Source organism: Schistocerca nitens, chromosome 5 (genome assembly GCF_023898315.1).
Source record: "Schistocerca nitens isolate TAMUIC-IGC-003100 chromosome 5, iqSchNite1.1, whole genome shotgun sequence".
NCBI lineage: Eukaryota > Metazoa > Arthropoda > Insecta > Orthoptera > Acrididae > Schistocerca > Schistocerca nitens.
Genome location: NC_064618.1, coordinates 394,246,936 through 394,262,258, shown reverse-complemented (window position 1 = coordinate 394,262,258; position 15,323 = coordinate 394,246,936).

Here is a 15,323-nt window from a genome sequence, read left to right as displayed (position 1 = left end):
ACTGGTCCGTGCTACAATACGTATCAGTGTACCTAAAGTTGGTGGAGCAGTGGTGAAGTAGTGGTGGCAAGCGAGGTGGCGGCAGACTGTACATGTTGAATGTTCTTTAGAATTTGTTCTTGACGACGGATTTGTATTGTATTAGAGCCATTCCTTATTGCCCAGAGCACCATGCAATAGCTAAATCCACATCCGAGGCAAAATTCCATACAAAACGGTTTCCAAATGCCTTCCTTGGCATCCTCGATGTATACTGTACAGCGGCTAGCCACTGACTGCGTACCGTTCCCACCAAAGAGCCGCCCAGATCGACCGCCAAAACCACATTTTACACGGAGCCAAGCCACTTCCGTTGCGGAGGGGGTTCCCTACAGCTTTTGCTTTCCACAATACAAGTTCCCTAAGCATGAACCAGCTTCCAATAAACAAATCTTTCTTTATGCACATACATACACTCCTGGAAATGGAAAAAAGAACACATTGACACCGGTGTGTCAGACCCACCATACTTGCTCCGGACACTGCGAGAGGGCTGTACAAGCAATGATCACACGCACGGCACAGCGGACACACCAGGAACCGCGGTGTTGGCCGTCGAATGGCGCTAGCTGCGCAGCATTTGTGCACCGCCGCCGTCAGTGTCAGCCAGTTTGCCGTGGCATACGGAGCTCCATCGCAGTCTTTAACACTGGTAGCATGCCGCGACAGCGTGGACGTGAACCGTATGTGCAGTTGACGGACTTTGAGCGAGGGCGTATAGTGGGCATGCGGGAGGCCGGGTGGACGTACCGCCGAATTGCTCAACACGTGGGGCGTGAGGTCTCCACAGTACATCGATGTTGTCGCCAGAGGTCGGCGGAAGGTGCACGTGCCCGTCGACCTGGGACCGGACCGCAGCGACGCACGGATGCACGCCAAGACCGTAGGATCCTACGCAGTGCCGTAGGGGACCGCACCGCCACTTCCCAGCAAATTAGGGACACTGTTGCTCCTGGGGTATCGGCGAGGACCATTCGCAACCGTCTCCATGAAGCTGGGCTACGGTCCCGCACACCGTTAGGCTGTCTTCCGCTCACGCCCCAACATCGTGCAGCCCGCCTCCAGTGGTGTCGCGACAGGCGTGAATGGAGGGACGAATGGAGACGTGTCGTCTTCAGCGATGAGAGTCGCTTCTGCCTTGGTGCCAATGATGGTCGTATGCGTGTTTGGCGCCGTGCAGGTGAGCGCCACAATCAGGACTGCATACGACCGAGGCACACAGGGCCAACACCCGGCATCATGGTGTGGGGAGCGATCTCCTACACTGGCCGTACACCACTGGTGATCGTCGAGGGGCACTGAATAGTGCACGGTACATCCAAACCGTCATCGAACCCATCGTTCTACCATTCCTAGACCGGCAAGGGAACTTGCTGTTCCAACAGGACAATGCACGTCCGCATGTATCCCGTGCCACCCAACGTGCTCTAGAAGGTGTAAGTCAACTACCCTGGCCAGCAAGATCTCCGGATCTGTCCCCCATTGAGCATGTTTGGGACTGGATGAAGCGTCGTCTCACGCGGTCTGCACGTCCAGCACGAACGCTGGTCCAACTGAGGCGCCAGGTGGAAATGGCATGGCAAGCCGTTCCACAGGACTACATCCAGCATCTCTACGATCGTCTCCATGGGAGAATAGCAGCCTGCATTGCTGCGAAAGGTGGATATACACTGTACTAGTGCCGACATTGTGCATGCTCTGTTGCCTGTGTCTATGTGCCTGTGGTTCTGTCAGTGTGATCATGTGATGTATCTGACCCCAGGAATGTGTCAATAAAGTTTCCCCTTCCTGGGACAATGAATTCACGGTGTTCTTATTTCAATTTCCAGGAGTGTATATTATAAAATTTCATTCTTTTAAACATCATTTAACTTTTACCATACATACATTACAAACTTTAAATTTCCTGTCACAAATCAATGACCTTAACTAACAAAGAACAAACACTTCATAATTATAGATACATAGTTACATAGTATAAACCTATTTCTAATCGATTTTAGCGTTACACATTCTGTGGCGTGATCACATAGGGTGCGACATTGTCACTTGTGTGAATAAAACAACCAAGGATTCTTCTAACAGCCGGCCGGGGTGGCCGTGCGGTTCTAGGCGCTACAGTCTGGAACCACGTGACCGCTACGGTCGCAGGTTCGAATCCTGCCCCGGGCATGGATGTGTGTGATGTCCTTAGGTTAGTTAGGTTTAAGTAGTTCTAAGTTCTAGGGGACTGATGACCTTAGAAGTTAAGTCCCATAGTGCTCAGAGCCATTCTTCTAACACCACTCAGTTCGAGTACACTCTCGGTACCACCCACCGACCTCTGCTGACTATCGTATAAATGTGCCTACACAGACAGAACCCGTGGCGATAGTCCTAGACGCCTACAAGCAGGCCACACTGTTGACATTGAATCGGAGGGGGTCGATGACTTTGTCTGTTTGCAATCGCATAGGACTTCATCACAGATTACCTCTGTTCAAGTATATTTTTAAAGTGCTCGACAAAGGCGGGTGCGTATCGCCGAAGGTGTGGCGGAACTAGGTAGTCTTAAAAGGACCCTTTGCCGTTTTGTTTATTCATGTGTCAATGTTGTAGCCCCCTGTGATCGCTGCAGAGGAAGGTACGAAAAAGATAAGCACCATTTGCTGCTTTGGATCGCGTTTCAATTTCGTCGAATGTTTTTTGAACACCCCCTAGTGGCTCCAAAGTAAACAAAACAGGAAAAATGTGGTCGTGCTGCACTCCAAAGGCGAGCTATCACCTTTAACGGGGAAGCAGCTCCACATCATCCTTAAAGAGAAGTTGAAACGTCCGGGGATACCATCAGTGTCAAATGTTATCAAGAACGTTGTCCTTTTGCTCTTCACACTGCGAACTTCCGTTTTCGACCGCGTAACTTCTGAGAATCAACGTTCCGAGGGAAGTGGTGCTTTGATTGGCACCCTTCATGGCACCCCTTAAGGCCATTTCGTGTCGATTCTTAGCGGGAGGCGTATGAAATGTTTTCCTTGGCCAACTGTACGAAAACCGCGTGATTTCAATGCTGGGAGCCGCGGTTCTCACCTCCACTGCAGAGCCGTAAACAGAAGGGGGTGGAATGTGGGTAAGAGGGAATGTGACGACCTTTACATCGCGTGGCACTTCCACGGTGATGTTCAGTGTATTTGTGCTGAAATCTGGTGACAATGTAACATCATTAACCCACCTTACACCCCACATGAACTTCTGAGCTTTGGCCCTTTTTACACATTCCTCGAGATCTTGCTGTCTAAAGAGCAGTCAAGTTCGATAGTGACGTCACAGGGCGCCACGCTTTGGCACTATTAGAGACATTCGTCGCAATGGTAAATAATTACGGCGTTATCATTTCATTCTGTTGAGCAGTGTATTTTGTTTTAAATATTGGCCATTTTCCATTGATGTGTTAAACAATTCAGGCACTTCCTGATTTCGAATCTCTTAATAATAGTTTAAATTTCAACTTATAAATTTCATAGCTGCTGCTTTACGTGCATTCTTCTTCCGGATTTAGAGCCGTTATTCTGCTGATTCTGCTTGTTCCACTTACGGCAATAAGCAGAAGTAGAAGAGCTTTGAAACCGGAATAAGAAAACACCGATTGCCAAGTATGTGTGCAATGGTTAGAAATCACAAATTCTTCGATTTCCCTCCAATTATTACCTTACGATATTGATACGTATAACATTTATTCTTTCGATTTTAAAGGTTAAGTTAGTGTTTTTTAACGTCCCGTCAACAACGAGGTCATTAGAGACGGAGCACTAGCTCGGGTTAGGGAAGGATGGGGAAGGAAATTGGCCGTGCCCTTTGAAAGCAACCATCCCGGCATTTGCCTGAAACGATTTAGGGAAATCACGGAAAACCTAAATCAGGATGGCTGGAGACGGGATTGAACCGTCGTCCTCCCGAATGCGAGTCCAGTGTGCTAACCACTGTGCCACCTCGCTCGGTCGATTTTAAAGTGTTGTAAGGATACCATCTGGACCGTAACGGATTCAGTGTCATAACCTCTGACCTTGAAAGCCTAAAAACGCATCTGTAAAGGAAATCGCATACAAGGCACTAGTGACACTAGTTCTAGACTATTGATAAAGTTTTCGGAGTTCTTTTCGAGTAAACATAACAGCAGACATCGAGCGAATTCAGGGACGTTCTGCTAGGATCGTAACATGTCGATATACCTCATACGATAGCGTAACAGTTACGCTCGGGGAATTTAAAATGTGAACCCATGGAAGAAAGACGACGTAGTTCTCGTGAAACCCTGTTAAGTACAGTGATTAAAATTCTTCTGGGTATTATGCCGCGTCATTGCTAAAAAAACTAACAACAATAATAATCTAAAACCGAAGTTTCGGCTGAGTCGTGCCCTGAGGAAGGCCGTTGCAATTCGGCCGAAACGTCGGTTTTAGTTTATTATTGTTGTTAGTTTTTTAGCAATGACGCGGCATAATACCCAGAAGAATTTTAATCACTATGACACCGGCCTCGGGAGCCTACGTTCTTATACCTTTTAAGTATATTTAGTAGATGTATACCTCGCTCAGGCGTCATGAGAATAATTTTAGGGCACTTACAGAGACATATAGTCGTTTCCCATGGCCAGTATGCGAACGGAATCAATAACATTGGTACGATGCACCCTTAGTCATGCACAGTACAGCGCCTTGCAGTGTATGTATGTAAATGTAGATTTAGTGGCATAAGTCCTTTCACAAAAGTTGCTTTGGAGTGGCTCTCTACTAACTAGACGATCGTGTGAAACCCAGGTCGCGCTATTCGTCCACGAGACTCAGAGGGCCATAGACACGGGTTCCCAGGTAGATGCCGCGTTTCTTGACTTCCGCAAGGAGTTCGATACTGTTCCCCACAGTCGTTTAATGAACAAAGTAAGATCATATGGACTATCAGACCAATTGTGTGATTGGATTAAAGAGTTGCTAGATAACAGAACGCAGCATGTCATTCTCAACGGAGAGAAGTCTTCCGAAGTAAGAGTGATTTCAGGTGTGCCGCAGGGGAGTGTCGTAGGACCGTTGCTATTCACAATATACATAAATGACCTTTTGGAAACATCGGAAGTTCACTGAGGTTTTTTGCGGATGATGCTGTAGTATATCGAGAGGTTGTAACAATGGAAAATTCTACTGAAATGCTGGAGGTTCTGCAACGAATTGACGCATGGTGCAGGGAATGGCAATTGAATCTCAATGAAGACAAGTGTAATGTGCTGCGAATACATAGAAAGAAAGATCCTTTGTCATTTAGCTACAATATAGCAGGTCAGTAACTGGAAGCAGTTAATTCCATAAATTATCTGTGAGTAGGCATTAGGAGTGATTTAAAATGGAATGATCATATAAAGTTGATCGTCGGTAAAGCAGATGCCAGACTGAGATTCATTGGAAGAATCCTAAGGAAATGCAATCCGAAAACAAAGGAAATAGGTTACAGTACACTTGTTCGCCCACTGCTTGAATACTGCTCACCAGTGTGGGATCCGTACCAGATTGGGTTGATAGAAGAGATAGAGAAGATCCAACAGAGAGCAGCGCACTTCGTTACAGGATCATTTAGTAACTGCGAAAGCGTTACGGAGATGATAGATAAGCTCCAGTGGAAGACTCTGCAGGAGAGACGCTCAGTAGCTCAGTACGGGCTTTTGTTAAAGTTTCGAGAACATACCTTCACCGAGGAGTCAAGCAGTATATTGCTCCCTCCTACGTATATCTCGTGAAGAGACCATGAGGATAAAATCAGAGAGATTAGAGCCCACACAGAGGCATACCGACAATCTTTCTTTCCACGAACAATACGAGACTGGACTAGAAGGGAGAACCGATAGAGGTACTCAAAGTACCCTCCGCCCCACACCGACAGGTGGCTTGCCAAGTATAGATGTAGATGTAGATGTAATATACACTAGTTCGTCGAAATCGTAGGAGCTGGGTTCTCTTGGTGAGTCGGCAGGAGCGTAGTCTTCGGAATGCGAGCCAGAACGACTCTTTTAGAGTGTTGTACAGGTTCGAGCTAAAGATTTTACCAAGTCCTTTTGCGGCCGCATCCAGAAACCACACACTCTTAAGGAGATGTGGTGTGTGAGACGAATTAAGGACGCATTGCTCCGCATATTGACTCGGAAACTCTTACTGCCGCACCAGATTAATCACCTGCATTGGTCCATAGTCTAAGGTCGCCGGTCTCCCTTTAAACCGCGATGGTGCGTCAAAGTACTCTGAATTATTTTCAGTAGAAAAAGCAGTCTAGGCTGCAAAAATAGCACAAGTTTTACTGACGGTTTCGCCTTTTTGAGACGTCTTCAAAATTCATTTAAAAACAGCGGGTAACGTATTAATCATAAATAGTAGAAATTTTGTTGTGCACCTTCGGTGAAGGCTTGCAGCTATACTTAGATAGGGCCACACTTCCAGTGTTGGCACAAATATTGATGCCAGTCTCTCGTAGCCTGCGCACATGCGCTCATGTACGCCGATGAGCCAAAACATTATCACCATCTGTTTAATAGCGTGTTGGTCCATTATGCAAACACAATAAAACAGCGATTCTGCTTGGCATGGATTCCACAAGTCCTTGACAGGATTCCAGAAGTATGTGGCACCAGATGCCTACTCATAGGCCAAGCAATTTCCACAAATTACGAGATCGTGGTTTACGGGCACACAGCTGGCACCCGATATGTGTTCCAGTCGGTACAAACCAGGCACATTTGCTGTCCAAAAATTCAATGTGAGTTCACTATAATGCCAATCAAACCACTGTAGCAAGATTGCAACACGGATTGTTATCCTGCTACCGGCCGGGGTGGCGGAGCGGCTCTAGGCGCTACAATCTGGAACCGCGCGACCGCTACGGTCGCAGGTTCGAATCCTGCCTCGGGCATGGATGTGTGTGATATCCTTAGGTTAGTTAGGTTTAAGTAGTTCTCAGTTCTAGGGGACTGATGACCTCAGATGCTACGTCCCATAGTGCTCAGAGCCATTTGAACCATTTTTTGCGCGACTGCTACGGTCGCAGGTTCGAATCCTGCCTCGGGCATGGATGTGTGTAATGTCCTTAGGTTAGTTAGGTTTAAGTAGTTCTCAGTTCTAGGGGACTGATGGCCTCAGAAGTTAAGTCCCATAGTGCTCACAGCCATTTGAACCATACTTTTTTTTTTTATCCTGCTGGAAGAGACTTCCGTAGGGGGAGACTTCAATCATGAAGCGATGTAGGTGGTCCATAATAATGTTCACATAGTTCACGGCTATCATGATGACTTCGATTACCATCACAAATCCCATGGAAGCCCAACTCAATATAACCGTCAGCATAATTCTGCCCTCACTGGGCTGCACCTGTGGCGCGATACATGTTTCGTGCAGCCATTCGGCTGGATGACGGCATGTGTGGACCCACCATCGATCTGGTGTAACACGAAATGCGATTTATTCAACATGCGACACTTTTCTATTGATCCACGGTGAAAATTCAATGATGCTGTGCCCATTGCAATCATAACTGACAATGTCTTTGGATCAACACAGGAGCACGTAGGGGTCGTATGTAGTGGAGCTCCACGTTCAACAATGGCCTTTGCACGGCGTGGTCCGAAACACTTGTACCTGGATCAGCATTGTATTCTGTCGTCAGATCTGGCACTGAACGCTCCCTACCCTGGACTACACGTGGGGGCTCCTCGAACCTCTTCGTTACATGATGTGACGTGGTCGTCCAATACCATTCGGCCCTCTCGTTGTTTTGCCATCCTTTATTCACTTAGCATACATACTCACGACAGTATTACGCGAACAGGCAACAAGCTTCGCCATTTCAGAGATTCTAGTTTCCAGCCGCAGCGCCGCAACATTGTACCCTTTGCCAAAACCGCTTACATCAGCGGAATTCAGCATTTGCTGCTCGTATCTTCGCTGTAATGACTGCCCATTTGTCTCTCTTTCTCTTACATTCTTACCTTACTGGGCCACGTGCCCGCAACACCACCAGGAGGCATTTAGCCTCGCGGTAGAGAGTGGTTATAATGGTTTGGCTCATCATTGTATTGACGCCCACTACAACTTGTACGTCAATATTTGTATCAATGGTGGAAGTGACCCTATAGCTGCATGCCTTCGCTGAAGGTTCACAAAAAAAAAAACTCCAACTACTTATGTGCTACCCGCTGTTCCTAGACGAATTCTGAAGATGCTTCAAGAAGGCGAGACGCGTCAATAAGGCTTCTGCTGTTTTTACAACTACACGGCTTTTTCTACCGCAAATATATCACGGTCGCTGGATCATGGCCACAGAGCGGGAGAATTTATGCTCCGAAGTAAGACCTGTAGCTATCTGACCACTTGTAACGCTCCTAGGCTGATATTCTTTCCCCAAATTGAATCTACTGATGCCGATTCATGAATCGTCCGATATCATTTTTGGACGTATTTGCGCGGTACGTGCCGGCCGCGGTGGTCTAGCGGTTCTAGGCGCTCAGTCCGGAACCGCGCGACTGCTACGGTCGCAGGTTCGAATCCTGCCTCGGGCATGGATGTGTGTGATGTCCTTAGGTTAGTTAGGTTTAAGTAGTTCTAAATTCTAGGGGACTGATGACCACAGATGTTAAGTCCCATAGTGCTCAGAGCCATTTGAACCATTTTTTTGCGCGGTACGTGATTTTACCAGGTGAGTTTGGAATTTTATTGCGTTTATCTATAATTTCTACTTCTTTATGCCATTTGAAATTGTGAAAACATTCGGTATGCATTTTTCTGGAGTATGTGCACTCGAGAAAGCTAGTGCTCCTGGTATTTATTACGATCAGTTTAAATAATAACAGTGATATACCTTGTAAAGTGAAAACAAGTTAACGTAACAATTTATTTTGTATGAATACAAAATTTGTTGATAGCATCGTAAACTCACAGATAACATTTCGTTTCCGTTTCAATAGCGAATACGTGTATACTTGGTGTAAGACTGTCTTTGGAGATTGCTGGTACCATGCGAGGCGAGTAGTCGTGGTTATGTGTCGGCTGTGAGAAGTCATGGCGTATGTACGTTGCTTGTTGTAATTGAAAACGAATCAATTATTTCAGAATGTTTAAAAGTCTGTCATGACAATGTTTTCAGTCAAGAAAACGTCGTAATATAAACATACAAAAACAAATAATTAGTTCCCAGACATTTCATGAAACAAACCCGGATCTTTTTAATGGAGAGTAATGTATAGATTGCGTAATTTCAACCCCTGGAATAATGGAGACAGATAGGCAGACATTGACTGTTTGTATAACTGCCACACAATGGAGTTTTTTATATTGCAAGACAGTGATGATTCACTAAATTTTCATTTTGTCGATTTGGGATCTGACCACTTGAATTTGTACTCTGTTAGCAGTTCATACGCCGTCTCCAATTGGCTCATAGCAACATCTGCCGACAGTAAGCACAACAACAACAACACAGAAATTCAGTACTAAGTGAATAGGGGAAAAGCCACACAAAAATATTAGACACAAATTTCCATTGAAACCTTTTTTTTGCCTTAATTAAACCCTGAAAAGTTCGTCTCGTTCTCTAAACACCATCATCCAACTACTTCTTTGCCCGTCATCATAATTTTTAGCTTCAGCTTCTAAGCTGAACGATACCATTCACCTAAAAAACCGGAAATGCCTCAACAAGAAATTCGTATCTGAATGCGGGAGTGCAGTTTCGAATTCTCTGAGTTTTCAGTGTTATAAATAACTTAGTTAATCACTAAGGATCACGTACTATTGACTTCAGTAATACACAACGCCGGCCGGAGTGGCCGAGCGGTTCTAGGCGCTACACTCTGGAACCGCGGGACCGCTAAGTCGCAGGTTCGAATCCTGCCTCGGGCATGGATGTGTGTGATGTCCTTAGGTTAGTTAGGTTTAAGTAGTTCTAAGTCTAGGGGACTGATGACCTCAGACGTTAAGGCCCATAGTGCTCAGAGCCATTTGAACCAATACACAACGAAAACACCACTCCTACTCCAGAGGGCACACGACTGCTATACCCCATCAGAGCAGCTGGCTGATCCTTCGATATCACATGAGCCCAACGCACGACGGAATTGCACAGGTGTGCAAGACGTAAGGATGAAAGTAACTGTCACATGCTGTGTCATTGCCTTGTAATCTACCTCGATGGAACATGAGCCTTAGAAAGAACTGTTAAAGTATATTACAGAAGGTCACTGGGAGAAATATGCAGTGAGAAGAAAGAGACTATACACTCCGGTCAGCCGGCCGCGGTGGTCTAGCGGTTCTAGGCGCTCAGTCCGGAACCGCGCGACCGCTACGGTCGCAGGTTCGAATCCTGCCTCGGGCATGGATGTGTGTGATGTCCTTAGGTTAGTTAGGTTTAAGTAGTTCTAAGTCTAGGGGACTGATGACCTCACAAGTTAAGGCCCATAGTGCTCAGAGCCATTTGAACCAATACACAACGAAAACACCACTCCTGCTCCAGAGGGCACACGACTGCTATACCCCATCAGAGCAGCTGGCTGATTCTTCGATATCACATGAGCCCAACGCACGACGGAATTGCACAGGTGTGCAAGACGTAAGGATGAAAGTAACTGTCACATGCTGTGTCATTGCCTTGTAATCTACCTCGATGGAACATGAGCCTTAGAAAGAACTGTTAAAGTATATTACAGAAGGTCACTGGGAGAAATATGCAGTGAGAAGAAAGAGACTATACACTCCGGTCAGCCGGCCGCGGTGGTCTAGCGGTTCTAGGCGCTCAGTCCGGAACCGCGCGACCGCTACGGTCGCAGGTTCGAATCCTGCCTCGGGCATGGATGTGTGTGATGTCCTTAGGTTAGTTAGGTTTAAGTAGTTCTAAGTCTAGGGGACTGATGACCTCACAAGTTAAGGCCCATAGTGCTCAGAGCCATTTGAACCAATACACAACGAAAACACCACTCCTGCTCCAGAGGGCACACGACTGCTATACCCCATCAGAGCAGCTGGCTGATTCTTCGATATCACATGAGCCCAACGCACGACGGAATTGCACAGGTGTGCAAGACGTAAGGATGAAAGTAACTGTCACATGCTGTGTCATTGCCTTGTAATCTACCTCGATGGAACATGAGCCTTAGAAAGAACTGTTAAAGTATATTACAGAAGGTCACTGGGAGAAATATGCAGTGAGAAGAAAGAGACTATACACTCCGGTCAGCCGGCCGCGGTGGTCTAGCGGTTCTAGGCGCTCAGTCCGGAACCGCGCGACCGCTACGGTCGCAGGTTCGAATCCTGCCTCGGGCATGGATGTGTGTGATGTCCTTAGGTTAGTTAGGTTTAAGTAGTTCTAAGTCTAGGGGACTGATGACCTCACAAGTTAAGGCCCATAGTGCTCAGAGCCATTTGAACCAATACACAACGAAAACACCACTCCTGCTCCAGAGGGCACACGACTGCTATACCCCATCAGAGCAGCTGGCTGATTCTTCGATATCACATGAGCCCAACGCACGACGGAATCGCACAGGTGTGCAAGACGTAAGGATGAAAGTAACTGTCACATGCTGTGTCATTGCCTTGTAATCTACCTCGATGGAACATGAGCCTTAGAAAGAACTGTTAAAGTATATTACAGAAGGTCACTGGGAGAAATATGCAGTGAGAAGAAAGAGACTATACACTCCGGTCAGCCGGCCGCGGTGGTCTAGCGGTTCTAGGCGCTCAGTCCGGAACCGCGCGACCGCTACGGTCGCAGGTTCGAATCCTGCCTCGGGCATGGATGTGTGTGATGTCCTTAGGTTAGTTAGGTTTAAGTAGTTCTAAGTCTAGGGGACTGATGACCTCACAAGTTAAGGCCCATAGTGCTCAGAGCCATTTGAACCAATACACAACGAAAACACCACTCCTGCTCCAGAGGGCACACGACTGCTATACCCCATCAGAGCAGCTGGCTGATCCTTCGATATCACATGAGCCCAACGCACGACGGAATTGCACAGGTGTGCAAGACGTAAGGATGAAAGTAACTGTCACATGCTGTGTCATTGCCTTGTAATCTACCTCGATGGAACATGAGCCTTAGAAAGAACTGTTAAAGTATATTACAGAAGGTCACTGGGAGAAATATGCAGTGAGAAGAAAGAGACTATACACTCCGGTCAGCCGGCCGCGGTGGTCTAGCGGTTCTAGGCGCTCAGTCCGGAACCGCGCGACCGCTACGGTCGCAGGTTCGAATCCTGCCTCGGGCTTGGATGTGTGTGATGTCCTTAGGTTAGTTAGGTTTAAGTAGTTCTAAGTCTAGGGGACTGATGACCTCACAAGTTAAGGCCCATAGTGCTCAGAGCCATTTGAACCAATACACAACGAAAACACCACTCCTGCTCCAGAGGGCACACGACTGCTATACCCCATCAGAGCAGCTGGCTGATTCTTCGATATCACATGAGCCCAACGCACGACGGAATTGCACAGGTGTGCAAGACGTAAGGATGAAAGTAACTGTCACATGCTGTGTCATTGCCTTGTAATCTACCTCGATGGAACATGAGCCTTAGAAAGAACTGTTAAAGTATATTACAGAAGGTCACTGGGAGAAATATGCAGTGAGAAGAAAGAGACTATACACTCCGGTCAGCCGGCCGCGGTGGTCTAGCGGTTCTAGGCGCTCAGTCCGGAACCGCGCGACCGCTACGGTCGCAGGTTCGAATCCTGCCTCGGGCATGGATGTGTGTGATGTCCTTAGGTTAGTTAGGTTTAAGTAGTTCTAAGTCTAGGGGACTGATGACCTCACAAGTTAAGGCCCATAGTGCTCAGAGCCATTTGAACCAATACACAACGAAAACACCACTCCTGCTCCAGAGGGCACACGACTGCTATACCCCATCAGAGCAGCTGGCTGATTCTTCGATATCACATGAGCCCAACGCACGACGGAATTGCACAGGTGTGCAAGACGTAAGGATGAAAGTAACTGTCACATGCTGTGTCATTGCCTTGTAATCTACCTCGATGGAACATGAGCCTTAGAAAGAACTGTTAAAGTATATTACAGAAGGTCACTGGGAGAAATATGCAGTGAGAAGAAAGAGACTATACACTTCGGTCAGCCGGCCGCGGTGGTCTAGCGGTTCTAGGCGCTCAGTCCGGAACCGCGCGACCGCTACGGTCGCAGGTTCGAATCCTGCCTCGGGCATGGATGTGTGTGATGTCCTTAGGTTAGTTAGGTTTAAGTAGTTCTAAGTCTAGGGGACTGATGACCTCACAAGTTAAGGCCCATAGTGCTCAGAGCCATTTGAACCAATACACAACGAAAACACCACTCCTGCTCCAGAGGGCACACGACTGCTATACCCCATCAGAGCAGCTGGCTGATTCTTCGATATCACATGAGCCCAACGCACGACGGAATTGCACAGGTGTGCAAGACGTAAGGATGAAAGTAACTGTCACATGCTGTGTCATTGCCTTGTAATCTACCTCGATGGAACATGAGCCTTAGAAAGAACTGTTAAAGTATATTACAGAAGGTCACTGGGAGAAATATGCAGTGAGAAGAAAGAGACTATACACTCCGGTCAGCCGGCCGCGGTGGTCTAGCGGTTCTAGGCGCTCAGTCCGGAACCGCGCGACCGCTACGGTCGCAGGTTCGAATCCTGCCTCGGGCATGGATGTGTGATGTCCTTAGGTTAGTTAGGTTTAAGCAGTTCTAAGTTCTAGGGGACTTATGACCTGAGATGTTGAGTCCCATAGTGCTCAGAGCCATTTGAACCATTTGAACCACTCCGGTCAAAACTGTCTTGTGACACTGTACTCCTTCCCATGAGCTTCTTATCAGTGGTTCAATCAGCCCTGACTTCATTTTTATGGATGACAGTGGGCGACTGCATTGAACTGCGCAGGTGAAGGATCTATTGGAACGAGAGGATATATGGCAAATGGCCTGCCTGCCCCCGCCCCCTTTCCGTTCCCTTGTATTCTAGTAGCTTGCTCTGTCGTAGATCATTTCTCTCTTATCCTAACGCGGGATCCAGTACAAATCGAGAAACTGGTCGTCTTACACGACGCTTACGATTGATAATAACTATTTCTTTTTACGAGTACTCTTAGCTCTCTCTGTTATATTCAAACTTCACAAAATACTATACGCCACTGCTTTTTACTGAATTTGTGATCAGGAATTAAACTTTCAAGCCGCACCGGATTAGCCGAGCGGTCTAGGGCGCTGCAGTCATGGACTGTGCGGCTGGTCCCGGCGGAGGTTCGAATCCTCCCCCGGGCATGGGTGTGTGTGTTTGTCCTTAGGATAATTTAGGTTAAGAAGTTGTAAGCTTAGCGACTGATGACCTTAGCAGTGAAGTCCCATAAGATTTCACACACATTTGAACATTTAAACTTTCAACCATTTCGCGCGAACACTTTCTTATCACCCAAGGCTCCTCCGACCAATTCCAAGTGCTAGCGTCAGTAAACACAACGCAAACCAACCCGTTGTTGTGGCCAGAGATGCAGATTTAATTACTGTCACAACTTGCCGACGTTATAGCTTGCTGTTCTCGTATGCGCCAATCGCTGTTCGGAAGAGCGGAGATAACAGTAACCGTGCAAGGTACTGTTTCCTGCCAGGACCTTCAGTTCTTCCTAACATGTGTTGGAAAACATTGACCACTAAACCATAAAAGGAAATCACAAGTTTTTAAGCCAACCTGGTCTGTTCCGAGCACAATACATTTGGAAGAACTATAAAATGAAGTGCCCATCGTTTCAAGGACGAATAAAACCCTTATTCCAGAGATTTCGGGAATCGGCAAAAGCGTCCATAATAGCGGATATGGACGCAGGCGTGGCCAGGAAATTACACTAATGGCCAATAAAATTGCTACAGCAAGAAGAAATGCAAATGATAAATGAGTATTCATTGGACAAATATATTATACTAGAACTGACATGTGATTACATTTTCACGCAATTGGGGTGCATAGATCCTGATAAATCAGTACCCAGAACAACCACCTCTGGCCATAATAACGGCCTTGATACGCCTGGGCACTGAATCAAACAGAGCTTGGATGGCGTGTACAGGTACAGCTGCCCATGCACCACAGTTCATCAAGAGTAGTGACTGGCGTATTGTGACGAGTCAGTTGCTCGGCCATCATTGACCAGACGTTTTCAATTGGTGAGAGATTTGGAGAAAGTCGAAAATTTTCTGTATCCAGAAAGGCCCGTAGAAGATCTGCAACATGCGGTCGTGCATTATCCTGCTGAAAT